Genomic DNA, 19,875 nt, shown 5'->3' with positions numbered 1-19,875 from the left:
ATTTAAATTTTTCTCTTACAGGTCTAACACTTCCGAAAAAACAATACAACGCCCACCCAGAACAATGTATAAAGCTAAACAAACCGTTCACTGGGCACTTATCCGTACGAAAAACCCTATTGATTTACCTGTTTTTACAAGGAAATAAAATGTGAAAAGAATATTTCTACATCTCATGGCCTTTCCCAACCATTTAAATTTTTCTCTTACAGGTCTAACACTTCTGAAAAACCAATTCAACGCCCACCCGGAAAAATATATAAAAAGCTAAACGAACCGTTCACTGGGTACTTATCCGTACGAAAAACCCTATTGATTTACCTGTTTTTACAAGGAAGTAAACGTGAAAAAAATATTTCTACATCCCATGGCCTTTCCCAACCATTTAAATTTTTCTCTTACAGGTCTAACACTTCCAAAAAACCAATACAACGCCCACCCAGAACAATATATAAAGCTAAACGAACCGTTCACTGGGTACGTATCCGTACGAAAATCCCTATTGATTTACCTGTTTTTAAAAGGAAATAAAATGTGAAAAAAATATTTCTACATCCCATGGCCTTTCCCAACCATTTAAATTTTTCTCTTACAGGTCTAACACTTCTGAAAAACCAATACAACGCCCACCCGGAACAATATAGAAAGCTAAACGAACCGTTCACTGGGTACTTATCCGTACGAAAAACCCTATTGATTTACCTGTTTTTACAAGGAAGTAAATGTGAAAAAAATATTTCTACATCCCATGGCCTTTCCCAACCATTTAAATTTTTCTCTTACACGTCTAACACTTCCGAAAAACCAATACAACGCCCACCCGGAACAATATATAAAGCTAAACGAACCGTTCACTGGGTACTTATCCGTACGAAAAACCCTATTGATTTACCTGTTTTTACAAGGAAGTAAATGTGAAAAAAATATTTCTACATCCCATGGCCTTTCCCAACCATTTAAATTTTTTTCTTACAGGTCTAACGCTTCCGAAAAACCAATACAACGCCCACCCGGAACAATATATAAAGCTAAACGAACCGTTCTCTGGGTACATATCCGTACGAAAATCCCTATTGATTTTCCAGTTTTTATTAGGAAGTAAAATGTGAAAAAAATATTTCTACATCCCATGGCCTTTCCCAACCACTTAAATTTTTCTCTTACAGGTCTAACACTTCCAAAAAACCAATACAACGCCCACCCGGAACAATATATAAAGCTAAACGAACCGTTCACTGGGTAATTATCCGTACGAAAATCCCTATTGATTTACCTGTTTTTAAAAGGAAATAAAATGTGAAAAAAATATTTCTACATCCCATGGCCTTTCCCAACCATTTAAATTTTTCTCTTAAAGGTCTAACACTTCTGAAAAACCAATACAACGCCCACCCGGAACAATATATAAAGCTAAACGAACCGTTCACTGGGTACTTATCCGTACGAAAAACCCTATTGATTTACCTGTTTTTACAAGGAAGTAAATGTGAAAAAAATATTTCTACATCCCATGGCCTTTCCCAACCATTTAAATTTTTCTCTTACAGGTCTAACACTTCCAAAAAACCAATACAACGCCCACCCGGAACAATATATAAAGCTAAACGAACCGTTCACTGGGTACTTATCCGTACGAAAATCCCTATTGATTTACCTCTTTTTACAAGGAAGTAAATGTGAAAAAAATATTTCTACATCCCATGGCCTTTCCCAACCATTTAAATTTTTCTCTTACAGGTCTAACACTTCTGAAAAACCAATACAACGCCCACCAGGAACAATATATAAAGCTAAACGAACCGTTCACTGGGTACTTATCCGTACGAAAAACCCTATTGATTTACCTGTTTTTACAAGGAAGTAAATGTGAAAAAAATATTTCTACATCCCATGGCCTTTCCCAACCATTTAAATTTTTCTCTTACAGGTCTAACACTTCCGAAAAACCAATACAACGCCCACCCGGAACAATATATAAAGCTAAACGAACCGTTCACTGGGTACATATCCGTACGAAAAACCCTATTGATTTACCTGTTTTTACAAGGAAGTATATGTGAAAAAAATATTTCTACATCCCATGGCCTTTCCCAACCATTTAAATTTTTCTCTTACAGGTCTAACACTTCCGAAAAACCAAAACAACGCCCACCCAGAACAATATATAAAGCTAAACGAACCGTTCACTGGGCACTTATCCGTAAGAAAAACCCTATTGATTTACCTGTATTACAAGGAAATAAAATGTGAAAAAAATATTTCTACATCCCATGGCCTTTCCCAACCGTTTAAATTTTTCTCTTACAGGTCTAACACTTCCGAAAAACCAAAACAACGCCCACCCGGAACAATATATAAAGCTAAACGAACGGTTCACTGGGTACTTATCCGTACGAAAATCCCTATTGATTTTCCTGTTTTTACAAGGAAGTAAATGTGAATAAAATATTTCTACATCCCATGGCCTTTCCCAACCATTTAAATTTTTCTCTTACAGGTCTAACACTTCTGAAAAACCAATACAACGCCCACCCGGAACAATATATAAAGCTAAACGAACCGTTCACTGGGTACTTATCCGTACGAAAAACCCTATTGATTTACCTGTTTTTACAAGGAAGTATATGTGAAAAAAATATTTCTACATCCCATGGCCTTTCCCAACCATTTAAATTTTTCTCTTACAGGTCTAACACTTCCGAAAAACCAAAACAACGCCCACCCAGAACAATATATAAAGCTAAACGAACCGTTCACTGGGCACTTATCCGTAAGAAAAACCCTATTGATTTACCTGTATTACAAGGAAATAAAATGTGAAAAAAATATTTCTACATCCCATGGCCTTTCCCAACCATTTAAATTTTTCTCTTACAGGTCTAACACTTCCGAAAAACCAAAACAACGCCCACCCGGAACAATATATAAAGCTAAACGAACGGTTCACTGGGTACTTATCCGTACGAAAATCCCTATTGATTTTCCTGTTTTTACAAGGAAGTAAATGTGAATAAAATATTTCTACATCCCATGGCCTTTCCCAACCATTTAAATTTTTCTCTTACAGGTCTAACACTTCTGAAAAACCAATACAACGCCCACCCGGAACAATATATAAAGCTAAACGAACCGTTCACTGGGTACTTATCCGTATGAAAAACCCTATCGATTTACCTGTTTTTACAAGGAAGTAAATGTGAAAAAAAAATTTCTACATCCCATGGCCTTTCCCAACCATTTAAATTTTTCTCTTACAGGTCTAACACTTCTGAAAAACCCATTCAACGCCCACCCGGAACAATATATAAAGCTAAACGAACCGTTCACTGGGTACTTATCCGTACGAAAAACCCTATTGATTTACCTGTTTTTACAAGGAAATAAAATGTGAAAAGAATATTTCTACATCTCATGGCCTTTCCCAACCATTTAAATTTTTCTCTTACAGGTCTAACACTTCTGAAAAACCAATTCAACGCCCACCCGGAAAAATATATAAAAAGCTAAACGAACCGTTCACTGGGTACTTATCCGTACGAAAAACCCTATTGATTTACCTGTTTTTACAAGGAAGTAAACGTGAAAAAAATATTTCTACATCCCATGGCCTTTCCCAACCATTTAAATTTTTCTCTTACAGGTCTAACACTTCCAAAAAACCAATACAACGCCCACCCAGAACAATATATAAAGCTAAACGAACCGTTCACTGGGTACGTATCCGTACGAAAATCCCTATTGATTTACCTGTTTTTAAAAGGAAATAAAATGTGAAAAAAATATTTCTACATCCCATGGCCTTTCCCAACCATTTAAATTTTTCTCTTACAGGTCTAACACTTCTGAAAAACCAATACAACGCCCACCCGGAACAATATATAAAGCTAAACGAACCGTTCACTGGGTACTTATCCGTACGAAAAACCCTATTGATTTACCTGTTTTTACAAGGAAGTAAATGTGAAAAAAATATTTCTACATCCCATGGCCTTTCCCAACCATTTAAATTTTTCTCTTACACGTCTAACACTTCCGAAAAACCAATACAACGCCCACCCGGAACAATATATAAAGCTAAACGAACCGTTCACTGGGTACTTATCCGTACGAAAAACCCTATTGATTTACCTGTTTTTACAAGGAAGTATATGTGAAAAAAATATTTCTACATCCCATGGCCTTTCCCAACCATTTAAATTTTTCTCTTACAGGTCTAACACTTCCTAAAAACCAAAACAACGCCCACCCAGAACAATATATAAAGCTAAACGAACCGTTCACTGGGCACTTATCCGTACGAAAAACCCTATTGATTTTCCTGTTTTTACAAGGAAGTAAAATGTGAAAAAAATATTTCTACATCCCATGGCCTTTCCCAACCATTTAATTTTTTCTCTTATATGTCTAACACTTCCGAAAAACCAATACAACGCCCACCCGGAAGAATATATAAAGATAAACGAACCGTTCACTGGGTACTTATCCGTATGAAAATCCCTATCGATTTTCCTGTTTTTACAAGGAAGTAAAATGTGAAAAAAATATTTCTACATCCCATGGCCTTTCCCAACCATTTAAATTTTTCTCTTACAGGTCTAACACTTCCGAAAAACCAAAACAACGCCCACCCGGAACAATATATAAAGCTGAATGAACGGTTCACTGGGTACTTATCCGTACGAAAATCCCTATTGATTTTCCTGTTTTTACAAGGAAGTAAAATGTGAAAAAAATATTTCTACATCCCATGGCCTTTCCCAACCATTTAATTTTTTCTCTTACAGGTCTAACGCTTCCGAAAAAACAATAAAACGCCCACCCGGAACAATATATAAAGCTAAACGAACGGTTCACTGGGTACTTATCCGTACGAAAAACCCTATTGATTTACCTGTTTTTACAAGGAAGTAAATGTGAAAAAAATATTTCTACATCCCATGGCCTTTCCCAACCATTTAAATTTTTTTCTTACAGGTCTAACGCTTCCGAAAAACCAATACAACGCCCACCCGGAACAATATATAAAGCTAAACGAACCGTTCACTGGGTACATATCCGTACGAAAATCCCTATTGATTTTCCAGTTTTTATTAGGAAGTAAAATGTGAAAAAAATATTTCTACTTCCCATGGCCTTTCCCAACCACTTAAATTTTTCTCTTACAGGTCTAACACTTCCAAAAAACCAATACAACGCCCACCCGGAACAATATATAAATCTAAACGAACCGTTCACTGGGTAATTATCCGTACGAAAATCCCTATTGATTTACCTGTTTTTAAAAGGAAATAAAATGTGAAAAAAATATTTCTACATCCCATGGCCTTTCCCAACCATTTAAATTTTTCTCTTAAAGGTCTAACACTTCTGAAAAACCAATACAACGCCCACCCGGAACAATATATAAAGCTAAACGAACCGTTCACTGGGTACTTATCCGTACGAAAAACCCTATTGATTTACCTGTTTTTACAAGGAAGTAAATGTGAAAAAAATATTTCTACATCCCATGGCCTTTCCCAACCATTTAAATTTTTCTCTTACAGGTCTAACACTTCCAAAAAACCAATACAACGCCCACCCGGAACAATATATAAAGCTAAACGAACCGTTCACTGGGTACTTATCCGTACGAAAATCCCTATTGATTTACCTCTTTTTACAAGGAAGTAAATGTGAAAAAAATATTTCTACATCCCATGGCCTTTCCCAACCATTTAAATTTTTCTCTTACAGGTCTAACACTTCTGAAAAACCAATACAACGCCCACCAGGAACAATATATAAAGCTAAACGAACCGTTCACTGGGTACTTATCCGTACGAAAAACCCTATTGATTTACCTGTTTTTACAAGGAAGTAAATGTGAAAAAAAATATTTCTACATCCCATGGCCTTTCCCAACCATTTAAATTTTTCTCTTACAGGTCTAACACTTCCGAAAAACCAATACAACGCCCACCCGGAACAATATATAAAGCTAAACGAACCGTTCACTGGGTACTTATCCGTACGAAAAACCCTATTGATTTACCTGTTTTTACAAGGAAGTATATGTGAAAAAAATATTTCTACATCCCATGGCCTTTCCCAACCATTTAAATTTTTCTCTTACAGGTCTAACACTTCCGAAAAACCAAAACAACGCCCACCCGGAACAATATATAAAGCTAAACGAACCGTTCACTGGGCACTTATCCGTAAGAAAAACCCTATTGATTTTCCTGTATTACAAGGAAATAAAATGTGAAAAAAATATTTCTACATCCCATGGCCTTTCCCAACCATTTAAATTTTTCTCTTACAGGTCTAACACTTCCGAAAAACCAAAACAACGCCCACCCGGAACAATATATAAAGCTAAACGAACGGTTCACTGGGTACTTATCCGTACGAAAATCCCTATTGATTTTCCTGTTTTTACAAGGAAGTAAATGTGAAAAAAATATTTCTACATCCCATGGCCTTTCCCAACCATTTAAATTTTTCTCTTACAGGTCTAACACTTCTGAAAAACCAATACAACGCCCACCCGGAACAATATATAAAGCTAAACGAACCGTTCACTGGGTACTTATCCGTATGAAAAACCCTATCGATTTACCTGTTTTTACAAGGAAGTAAATGTGAAAAAAATATTTCTACATCCCATGGCCTTTCCCAACCATTTAAATTTTTCTCTTACAGGTCTAACACTTCCGAAAAACCAAAACAACGCCCACCCGGAACAATATATAAAGCTAAACGAACGGTTCACTGGGTACATATCCGTACGAAAATCCCTATTGATTTTCCTGTTTTTACAAGGAAGTAAATGTGAAAAAAATATTTCTACATCCCATGGCCTTTCCCAACCATTTAAATTTTTCTCTTACAGGTCTAACACTTCCGAAAAAACAATACAACGCCCACCCGGAACAATATATAAAGCTAAACGTACGGTTCACTGGGCACTTATCCGTACGAAAAACCCTATTGATTTACCTGTTTTTACAAGGAAGTAAATGTGAAAAAAATATTTCTACATCCCATGGCCTTTCCCAACCATTTAAATTTTTCTCTTACAGGTCTAACACTTCAGAAAAACCAATACAACGCACACCCGGAAGAATATATAAAGATAAACGAACCGTTCACTGTGTACTTATCCGTATGAAAATCCCTATCGATTTTCCTGTTTTTACAAGGAAGTAAAATGTGAAAAAAATATTTCTACATCCCATGGCCTTTCCCAACCATTTAAATTTTTCTCTTACAGGTCTAACACTTCCGAAAAACCAAAACAACGCCCACCCGGAACAATATATAAAGCTAAACGAACGGTTCACTGGGTACTTATCCGTACGAAAATCCCTATTGATTTTCCTGTTTTTACAAGGAAGTAAAATGTGAAAAAAATATTTCTACATCCCATGGCCTTTCCCAACCATTTAAATTTTTCTCTTACAGGTCTAACACTTCCGAAAAAACAATACAACGCCCACCCGGAACAATATATAAAGCTAAACGTACGGTTCACTGGGTACTTATCCGTACGAAAAACCCTATTGATTTACCTGTTTTTACAAGGAAGTAAATGTGAAAAAAATATTTCTACATCCCTTGGCCTTTCCCAACCATTTAAATTTTTCTCTTACAGGTCTAACACTTCCGAAAAAACAATACAACGCCCACCCGGAACAATGTATAAAGCTAAACAAACCGTTCACTGGGCACTTATCCGTACGAAAAACCCTATTGATTTACCTGTTTTTACAAGGAAATAAAATGTGAAAAGAATATTTCTACATCTCATGGCCTTTCCCAACTATTTAAATTTTTCTCTTACAGGTCTAACACTTCTGAAAAACCCATTCAACGCCCACCCGGAACAATATATAAAGCTAAACGAACCGTTCACTGGGTACTTATCCGTACGAAAAACCCTATTGATTTACCTGTTTTTACAAGGAAATAAAATGTGAAAAGAATATTTCTACATCTCATGGCCTTTCCCAACCATTTAAATTTTTCTCTTACAGGTCTAACACTTCCGAAATAACAATACAACGCCCACCCGGAACAATATATAAAGCTAAACGAACGGTTCACTGGGTACTTATCCGTACGAAAAACCCTATTGATTTACCTGTTTTTACAAGGAAGTAAATGTGAAAAAAATATTTCTACATCCCATGGCCTTTCCCAACCATTTAAATTTTTTTCTTACAGGTCTAACACTTCAGAAAAACCAATACAACGCCCACCCAGAAGAATATATAAAGATAAACGAACCGTTCACTGGGTACTTATCCGTATGAAAATCCCTATCGATTTTCCTGTTCTTACAAGGAAGTAAAATGTGAAAAAAATATTTCTACATCCCATGGCCTTTCCCAACCATTTAAATTTTTCTCTTACAGGTCTAACACTTCCGAAAAAACAATACAACGCCCACCCGGAACAATGTATAAAGCTAAACACACCGTTCACTGGGCACTTATCCGTACGAAAAACCCTATTGATTTACCTGTTTTTACAAGGAAATAAAATGTGAAAAGAATATTTCTACATCTCATGGCCTTTCCCAACCATTTAAATTTTTCTCTTACAGGTCTAACACTTCTGAAAAACCAATTCAACGCCCACCCGGAAAAATATATAAAAAGCTAAACGAACCGTTCACTGGGTACTTATCCGTACGAAAAACCCTATTGATTTACCTGTTTTTACAAGGAAGTAAACGTGAAAAAAATATTTCTACATCCCATGGCCTTTCCCAACCATTTAAATTTTTCTCTTACAGGTCTAACACTTCCGAAAAACCAATACAACGCCCACCCGGAACAATATATAAAGCTAAACGAACCGTTCACTGGGTACTTATCCGTACGAAAAACCCTATTGATTTACCTGTTTTTACAAGGAAGTATATGTGAAAAAAATATTTCTACATCCCATGGCCTTTCCCAACCATTTAAATTTTTCTCTTACAGGTCTAACACTTCCGAAAAACCAAAACAACGCCCACCCGGAACAATATATAAAGCTAAACGAACCGTTCACTGGGCACTTATCCGTAAGAAAAACCCTATTGATTTTCCTGTATTACAAGGAAATAAAATGTGAAAAAAATATTTCTACATCCCATGGCCTTTCCCAACCATTTAAATTTTTCTCTTACAGGTCTAACACTTCCGAAAAACCAAAACAACGCCCACCCGGAACAATATATAAAGCTAAACGAACGGTTCACTGGGTACTTATCCGTACGAAAATCCCTATTGATTTTCCTGTTTTTACAAGGAAGTAAATGTGAATAAAATATTTCTACATCCCATGGCCTTTCCCAACCATTTAAATTTTTCTCTTACAGGTCTAACACTTCTGAAAAACCAATACAACGCCCACCCGGAACAATATATAAAGCTAAACGAACCGTTCACTGGGTACTTATCCGTATGAAAAACCCTATCGATTTACCTGTTTTTACAAGGAAGTAAATGTGAAAAAAATATTTCTACATCCCATGGCCTTTCCCAACCATTTAAATTTTTCTCTTACAGGTCTAACACTTCCGAAAAAACAATACAACGCCCACCCGGAACAATATATAAAGCTAAACGTACGGTTCACTGGGTACTTATCCGTACGAAAAACCCTATTGATTTACCTGTTTTTACAAGGAAGTAAATGTGAAAAAAATATTTCTACATCCCATGGCCTTTCCCAACCATTTAAATTTTTCTCTTACAGGTCTAACACTTCCGAAAAAACAATACAACGCCCACCCGGAACAATATATAAAGCTAAACGTACGGTTCACTGGGCACTTATCCGTACGAAAAACCCTATTGATTTACCTGTTTTTACAAGGAAGTAAATGTGAAAAAAATATTTCTACATCCCATGGCCTTTCCCAACCATTTAAATTTTTCTCTTACAGGTCTAACACTTCCGAAAAACCAAAACAACGCCCACCCGGAACAATATATAAAGCTAAACGAACGGTTCACTAGGTACTTATCCCTATGAAAATCCCTATTGATTTTCCTGTTTTTACAAGGAAGTAAAATGTGAAAAAAATATTTCTAAATCCCATGGCCTTTCCCAACCATTTAAATTTTTCTCTTACAGGTCTAACACTTCCGAAAAACCAAAACAACGCCCACCCGGAACAATATATAAAGCTAAACGAACGGTTCACTGGGTACTTATCCGTACGAAAAACCCTATTGATTTACCTGTTTTTACAAGGAAGTAAATGTGAAAAAAATATTTCTACATCCCATGGCCTTTCCCAACCATTTAAATTTTTCTCTTACAGGTCTAACACTTCTGAAAAACCAATACAACGCCCACCCGGAAGAATATATAAAGATAAACGAACCGTTCACTGGGTACTTATCCGTATGAAAATCCCTATCGATTTTCCTGTTTTTACAAGGAAGTAAAATGTGAAAAAAATATTTCTACATCCCATGGCCTTTCCCAACCATTTAAATTTTTCTCTTACAGGTCTAACACTTCCGAAAAAACAATACAACGCCCACCCGGAACAATGTATAAAGCTAAACAAACCGTTCACTGGGCACTTATCCGTACGAAAAACCGTATTGATTTACCTGTTTTTACAAGGAAATAAAATGTGAAAAAAATATTTCTACATCCCATGGCCTTTCCCAGCCATTTAAATTTTTCTCTTACAGGTCTAACACTTCCAAAAAACCAATACAACGCCCACCCGGAACAATATATAAAGCTAAGCGAACCGTTCACTGGGTAATTATCCGTACGAAAATCCCTATTGATTTACCTGTTTTTAAAAGGAAATAAAATGTGAAAAAATATTTCTACATCCCATGGCCTTTCCCAACCATTTAAATTTTTCTCTTACAGGTCTAACACTTCTGAAAAACCAATACAACGCCCACCCGGAACAATATATAAAGCTAAACGAACCGTTCACTGGGTACTTATCCGTACGAAAAACCCTATTGATTTACCTGTTTTTACAAGGAAGTAAATGTGAAAAAAATATTTCTACATCCCATGGCCTTTCCCAACCATTTAAATTTTTCTCTTACAGGTCTAACACTTCCAAAAAACCAATACAACGCCCACCCGGAACAATATATAAAGCTTAACGAACCGTTCACTGGGTACTTATCCGTACGAAAATCCCTATTGATTTACCTGTTTTTAAAAGGAAATAAAATGTGAAAAAAATATTTCTACATCCCATGGCCTTTCCCAACCATTTAAATTTTTCTCTTACAGGTCTAACACTTCTGAAAAACCAATACAACGCCCACCCGGAACAATATATAAAGCTAAACGAACCGTTCACTGGGTACTTATCCGTACGAAAAACCCTATTGATTTACCTGTTTTTACAAGGAAGTAAATGTGAAAAAAATATTTCTACATCCCATGGCCTTTCCCAACCATTTAAATTTTTCTCTTACAGGTCTAACTCTTCCGAAAAACCAATACAACGCCCACCCGGAACAATATATAAAGCTAAATGAACCGTTCACTGGGTACTTATCTGTACGAAAATCCCTATTGATTTTCCTGTTTTTACAAGGAAGTAAAATGTGAAAAAAATATTTCTACATCCCATGGCCTTTCCCAACCATTTAAATTTTTCTCTTACAGGTCTAACACTTCCGAAAAAACAATACAACGCCCACCCGGAACAATGTATAAAGCTAAACAAACCGTTCACTGGGCACTTATCCGTACGAAAAACCCTATTGATTTACCTGTTTTTACAAGGAAATAAAATGTGAAAAAAATATTTCTACATCCCATGGCCTTTCCCAAACATTTAAATTTTTCTCTTACAGGTCTAACACTTCCGAAAAAACAATACAACGCCCACCCGGAACAATGTATAAAGCTAAACAAACCGTTCACTGGGCACTTATCCGTACGAAAAACCCTATTGATTTACCTGTTTTTACAAGGAAATAAAATGTGAAAAAAATATTTCTACATCCCATGGCCTTTCCCAACCATTTAAATTTTTTTCTTACAGGTCTAACTCTTACGAAAAACCAATACAACGCCCACCCGGAACAATATATAAAGCTAAACGAACCGTTCACTGGGTACATATCCGTACGAAAATCCCTATTGATTTTCCTGTTTTTATAAGGAAGTAAAATGTGAAAAAAATATTTCTACATCCCATGGCCTTTCCCAACCATTTAAATTTTTCTCTTACAGGTCTAACACTTCTGAAAAACCAATACAACGCCCACCCGGAACAATATATAAAGCTAAACGAACCGTTCACTGGGCACTTATCCGTACGAAAAACCCTATTGATTTACCTGTTTTTACAAGGAAATAAAATGTGAAAAAAATATTTCTACATCCCATGGCCTTTCCCAACCATTTAAATTTTTCTCTTACAGGTCTAATACTTCCGAAAAACCAAAACAACGCCCACCCGGAACAATATATAAAGCTAAACGAACCGTTCACTGGACACTTATCCGTACGAAAAACCCTATTGATTTACCTGTTTTTACAAGGAAATAAAATGTGAAAAAAATATTTCTACATCCCATGGCCTTTCCCAACCATTTAAATTTTTCTCTTACAGGTCTAACACTTCCGAAAAAACAATACAACGCCCACCCGGAACAATATATAAAGCTAAACGAACGGTTCACTGGGTACTTATCCGAACGAAAAACCCTATTGATTTACCTGTTTTTACAGGAAGTAAATGTGAAAAAAATATTTCTACATCCCATGGCCTTTCCCAACCATTTAAATTTTTCTCTTACAGGTCTAACACTTCCGAAAAACCAATACAGCGCCCACCCGGAAGAATATATAAAGATAAACGAACCGTTCACTGGGTACTTATCCGTATGAAAATCCCTATCGATTTTCCTGTTTTTACAAGAAAGTAAAATGTGAAAAAAATATTTCTACATCCCATGGCCTTTCCCAACCATTTAAATTTTTCTCTTACAGGTCTAACACTTCCGAAAAAACAATACAACGCCCACCCGGAACAATGTATAAAGCTAAACAAATTGTTCACTGGGTACATATCCGTACGAAAATCCCTATTGATTTTCCTGTTTTTATAAGGAAGTAAAATGTGAAAAAAATATTTCTACATCCCATGGCCTTTCCCAACCATTTAAATTTTTCTCTTACAGGTCTAACACTTCTGAAAAACCAATACAACGCCCACCCGGAACAATATATAAAGCTAAACGAACCGTTCACTGGGTACTTATCCGTACGAAAAACCCTATTGATTTACCTGTTATTACAAGGAAGTAAATGTGAAAAAAATATTTCTACATCCCATGGCCTTTCCCAACCATTTAAATTTTTCTCTTACAGGTCTAACACTTCTGAAAAACCAAAACAACGCCCACCCGGCACAATATATAAAGCTAAACGAACCGTTCACTGGGTACATATCCGTACGAAAATCCCTATTGATTTTCCTGTTTTTATAAGGAAGTAAAATGTGAAAAAAATATTTCTACATTCCATGGCCTTTCCCAACCATTTAAATTTTTCACTTACATGTCTAACACTTCCAAAAAACCAATACAACGCCCACCCGGAACAATATATAAAGTTAAGCGAACCGTTCACTGGGTAATTATCCGTACGAAAAACCCTATTGATTTACCTGTTTTTACAAGGAAGTAAATGTGAAAAAAATATTTCTACATCCCATGGCCTTTCCCAACCATTTAAATTTTTCTCTTAAAGGTCTAACACTTCCAAAAAACCAATACAACGCCCACCCGGAACAATATATAAAGCTAAACGAACCGTTCACTGGGTACTTATCCGTACGAAAATCCCTATTGATTTACCTGTTTTTAAAAGGAAATAAAATGTGAAAAAAATATTTCTACATCCCATGGCCTTTCCCAACCATTTAAATTTTTCTCTTACAGGTCTAACACTTCTGAAAAACCCATACAACGCCCACCCAGAACAATATATAAAGCTAAACGAACCGTTCACTGGGTACTTATCCGTACGAAAAACCCTATTGATTTACCTGTTTTTACAAGGAAGTAAATGTGAAAAAAATATTTCTACATCCCATGGCCTTTCCCAACCATTTAAATTTTTCTCTTACAGGTCTAACACTTCCGAAAAACCAATACAACGCCCACCCGGAACAATATATAAAGCTAAATGAACCGTTCACTGGGTACTTATCTGTATGAAAATCCCTATCGATTTTCCTGTTTTTACAAGGAAGTAAAATGTGAAAAAAATATTTCTACATCCCATGGCCTTTCCCAACCATTTAAATTTTTCTCTTACAGGTCTAACACTTCCGAAAAAACAATACAACGCCCACCCGGAACAATGTATAAAGCTAAACAAACCGTTAACTGGGCACTTATCCGTACGAAAAACCCTATTGATTTACCTGTTTTTACAAGGAAATAAAATGTGAAAAAAATATTTCTACATCCCATGGCCTTTCCCAACCATTTAAATTTTTCTCTTACTGGTCTAACACTTCCGAAAAAACAATACAACGCCCACCCGGAACAATATATAAAGCTAAACGAACCGTTCACTGGGCACTTATCCGTACGAAAAACCCTATTGATTTACCTGTTTTTACAAGAAAGTAAATGTGAAAAAAATTTTTCTACATCCCATGGCCTTTCCCAACCATTTAAATTTTTTTCTTACAGGTCTAACGCTTCCGAAAAACAAATACAACGCCCACCCGGAACAATATATAAAGCTAAACGAACCGTTCACTGGGTACATATCTGTACGAAAATCCCTATTGATTTTCCAGTTTTTATTAGGAAGTAAAATGTGAAAAAAATATTTCTATATCCCATGGCCTTTCCCAACCACTTAAATTTTTCTCTTACAGGTCTAACACTTCCAAAAAACCAATACAACGCCCACCCGGAACAATATATAAAGCTAAACGAACCGTTCACTGGGTACTTATCCGTACGAAAATCCCTATTGATTTACCTGTTTTTAAAAGGAAATAAAATGTGAAAAAAATATTTCTACATCCCATGGCCTTTCCCAACCATTTAAATTTTTCTCTTACAGGTCTAACACTTCCAAAAAACCAATACAACGCCCACCCGGAACAATATATAAAGCTAAACGAACCGTTCACTGGGTAATTATCCGTACGAAAATCCCTATTGATTTACCTGTTTTTAAAAGGAAATAAAATGTGAAAAAAATATTTCTACATCCCATGGCCTTTCCCAACCATTTAAATTTTTCTCTTAAAGGTCTAACACTTCTGAAAAACCAATACAACGCCCACCCGGAACAATATATAAAGCTAAACGAACCGTTCACTGGGTACTTATCCGTACGAAAAACCCTATTGATTTACCTGTTTTTACAAGGAAGTAAATGTGAAAAAAATATTTCTACATCCCATGGCCTTTCCCAACCATTTAAATTTTTCTCTTACAGGTCTAACACTTCCGAAAAACCAAAACAACGCCCACCCGGAACAATATATAAAGCTAAACGAACGGTTCACTAGGTACTTAACCCTATGAAAATCCCTATTGATTTTCCTGTTTTTACAAGGAAGTAAAATGTGAAAAAAATATTTCTAAATCCCATGGCCTTTCCCAACCATTTAAATTTTTCTCTTACAGGTCTAACACTTCCGAAAAAACAATACAACGCCCACCCGGAACAATATATAAAGCTAAACGAACGGTTCACTGGGTACTTATCCGTACGAAAAACCCTATTGATTTACCTGTTTTTACAAGGAAGTAAATGTGAAAAAAATATTTCTACATCCCATGGCCTTTCCCAACCATTTAAATTTTTCTCTTACAGGTCTAACACTTCCGAAAAACCAATACAACGCCCACCCGGAAGAATATATAAAGATAAACGAACCGTTCACTGGGTACTTATCCGTATGAAAATCCCTATCGATTTTCCTGTTTTTACAAGGAAGTAAAATGTGAAAAAAATATTTCTACATCCCATGGCCTTTCCCAACCATTTAAATTTTTTCTCTTACAGGTCTAACACTTCCAAAAAACCAATACAACGCCCACCCGGAACAATGTATAAAGCTAAACAAACCGTTCACTGGGCACTTATCCGTACGAAAAACCGTATTGATTTACCTGTTTTTACAAGGAAATAAAATGTGAAAAAAATATTTCTACATCCCATGGCCTTTCCCAGCCATTTAAATTTTTCTCTTACAGGTCTAACATTTCCAAAAAACCAATACAACGCCCACCCGGAACAATATATAAAGCTAAGCGAACCGTTCACTGGGTAATTATCCGTACGAAAATCCCTATTGATTTACCTGTTTTTAAAAGGAAATAAAATGTGAAAAAATATTTCTACATCCCATGGCCTTTCCCAACCATTTAAATTTTTCTCTTACAGGTCTAACACTTCTGAAAAACCAAAACAACGCCCACCCGGAACAATATATAAAGCTAAACGAACCGTTCACTGGGCACTTATCCGTACGAAAAACCCTATTGATTTACCTGTTTTTACAAGGAAATAAAATGTGAAAAAATATTTCTACATCCCATGGCCTTTCCCAACCATTTAAATTTTTCTCTTACAGGTCTAACACTTCCTTAAAACCTAAACAATGCCCACCCGGAACAATATATAAAGCTAAACGAACCGTTCACTGGGCACTTATCCGTACGAAAAACCCTATTGATTTACCTGTTTTTACAAGGAAGTAAATTTGAAAAAAATATTTCTACATCCCATGGCCTTTCCCAACCATTTAAATTTTTCTCTTACAGGTCTAACATTTCCGAAAAACCAATACAACGCCCACCCGGAAGAATATATAAAGATAAACGAACCGTTCACTAGGTACTTATCCGTACAAAAATCCCTATCGATTTTCCTGTTTTTACAAGGAAGTAAAATGTGAAAAAAATATTTCTACATCCCATGGCCTTTCCCAACCATTTAAATTTTTCTCTTACAGGTCTAACACTTCCGAAAAACCAAAACAACGCCCACCCGGAACAATATATAAAGCTAAACGAACCGTTCACTGGGCACTTATCCGTACGAAAAACCCTATTGATTTACCTGTTTTTACAAGGAAATAAAATGTGAAAAAAATATTTCTACATCCCATGGCCTTTCCCAACCATTTAAATTTTTCTCTTACAGGTCTAACACTTCCGAAAAACCAATACAACGCCCACCCGGAACAATATATAAAGCTAAACGAACCGTTCACTGGGCACTTATCCGTAAGAAAAACCCTATTGATTTTCCTGTTTTTACAAGGAAGTAAAATGTGAAAAAAATATTTCTACATCCCATGGCCTTTCCCAACCATTTAAATTTTTCTCTTACAGGTCTAACACTTCCGAAAAACCAAAACAACGCCCACCCGGAACAATATATAAAGCTAAACGAACGGTTCACTGGGTACTTATCCGTACGAAAAACCCTATTGATTTACCTGTTTTTACAAGAAAGTAAATGTGAAAAAAATATTTCTACATCCCATGGCCTTTCCCAACCATTTAAATTTTTTTCTTACAGGTCTAACGCTTCCGAAAAACAAATACAACGCCCACCCGGAACAATATATAAAGCTAAACGAACCGTTCACTGGGTACATATCTGTACGAAAATCCCTATTGATTTTCCAGTTTTTATTAGGAAGTAAAATGTGAAAAAAATATTTCTACATCCCATGGCCTTTCCCAACCACTTAAATTTTTCTCTTACAGGTCTAACACTTCCAAAAAACCAATACAACGCCCACCCGGAACAATATATAAAGCTAAACGAACCGTTCACTGGGTACTTATCCGTACGAAAATCCCTATTGATTTACCTGTTTTTAAAAGGAAATAAAATGTGAAAAAAATATTTCTACATCCCATGGCCTTTCCCAACCATTTAAATTTTTCTCTTACAGGTCTAACACTTCCAAAAAACCAATACAACGCCCACCCGGAACAATATATAAAGCTAAACGAACCGTTCACTGGGTAATTATCCGTACGAAAATCCCTATTGATTTACCTGTTTTTAAAAGGAAATAAAATGTGAAAAAAATATTTCTACATCCCATGGCCTTTCCCAACCATTTAAATTTTTCTCTTAAAGGTCTAACACTTCTGAAAAACCAATACAACGCCCACCCGGAACAATATATAAACCTAAACGAACCGTTCACTGGGTACTTATCCGTACGAAAAACCCTATTGATTTACCTGTTTTTACAAGGAAGTAAATGTGAAAAAAATATTTCTACATCCCATGGCCTTTCCCAACCATTTAAATTTTTCTCTTACAGGTCTAACACTTCCTTAAAACCTAAACAATGCCCACCCGGAACAATATATAAAGCTAAACGAACCGTTCACTGGGCACTTATCCGTACGAAAAACCCTATTGATTTACCTGTTTTTACAAGGAAGTAAATTTGAAAAAAATATTTCTACATCCCATGGCCTTTCCCAACCATTTAAATTTTTCTCTTACAGGTCTAACATTTCCGAAAAACCAATACAACGCCCACCCGGAAGAATATATAAAGATAAACGAACCGTTCACTAGGTACTTATCCGTACAAAAATCCCTATCGATTTTCCTGTTTTTACAAGGAAGTAAAATGTGAAAAAAATATTTCTACATCCCATGGCCTTTCCCAACCATTTAAATTTTTCTCTTACAGGTCTAACACTTCCGAAAAACCAAAACAACGCCCACCCGGAACAATATATAAAGCTAAACGAACCGTTCACTGGGCACTTATCCGTACGAAAAACCCTATTGATTTACCTGTTTTTACAAGGAAATAAAATGTGAAAAAAATATTTCTACATCCCATGGCCTTTCCCAACCATTTAAATTTTTCTCTTACAGGTCTAACACTTCCGAAAAACCAATACAACGCCCACCCGGAACAATATATAAAGCTAAACGAACCGTTCACTGGGCACTTATCCGTAAGAAAAACCCTATTGATTTTCCTGTTTTTACAAGGAAGTAAAATGTGAAAAAAATATTTCTACATCCCATGGCCTTTCCCAACCATTTAAATTTTTCTCTTACAGGTCTAACACTTCCGAAAAACCAAAACAACGCCCACCCGGAACAATATATAAAGCTAAACGAACGGTTCACTGGGTACTTATCCGTACGAAAAACCCTATTGATTTACCTGTTTTTACAAGAAAGTAAATGTGAAAAAAATATTTCTACATCCCATGGCCTTTCCCAACCATTTAAATTTTTTTCTTACAGGTCTAACGCTTCCGAAAAACAAATACAACGCCCACCCGGAACAATATATAAAGCTAAACGAACCGTTCACTGGGTACATATCTGTACGAAAATCCCTATTGATTTTCCAGTTTTTATTAGGAAGTAAAATGTGAAAAAAATATTTCTACATCCCATGGCCTTTCCCAACCACTTAAATTTTTCTCTTACAGGTCTAACACTTCCAAAAAACCAATACAACGCCCACCCGGAACAATATATAAAGCTAAACGAACCGTTCACTGGGTACTTATCCGTACGAAAATCCCTATTGATTTACCTGTTTTTAAAAGGAAATAAAATGTGAAAAAAATATTTCTACATCCCATGGCCTTTCCCAACCATTTAAATTTTTCTCTTACAGGTCTAACACTTCCAAAAAACCAATACAACGCCCACCCGGAACAATATATAAAGCTAAACGAACCGTTCACTGGGTAATTATCCGTACGAAAATCCCTATTGATTTACCTGTTTTTAAAAGGAAATAAAATGTGAAAAAAATATTTCTACATCCCATGGCCTTTCCCAACCATTTAAATTTTTCTCTTAAAGGTCTAACACTTCTGAAAAACCAATACAACGCCCACC

The sequence above is a fragment of the Paroedura picta genome, chromosome 1 (assembly GCF_049243985.1).
Source record: "Paroedura picta isolate Pp20150507F chromosome 1, Ppicta_v3.0, whole genome shotgun sequence".
Classification (NCBI taxonomy): domain Eukaryota; kingdom Metazoa; phylum Chordata; class Lepidosauria; order Squamata; family Gekkonidae; genus Paroedura; species Paroedura picta.
Note: the sequence above shows the minus strand (reverse complement) of the source record.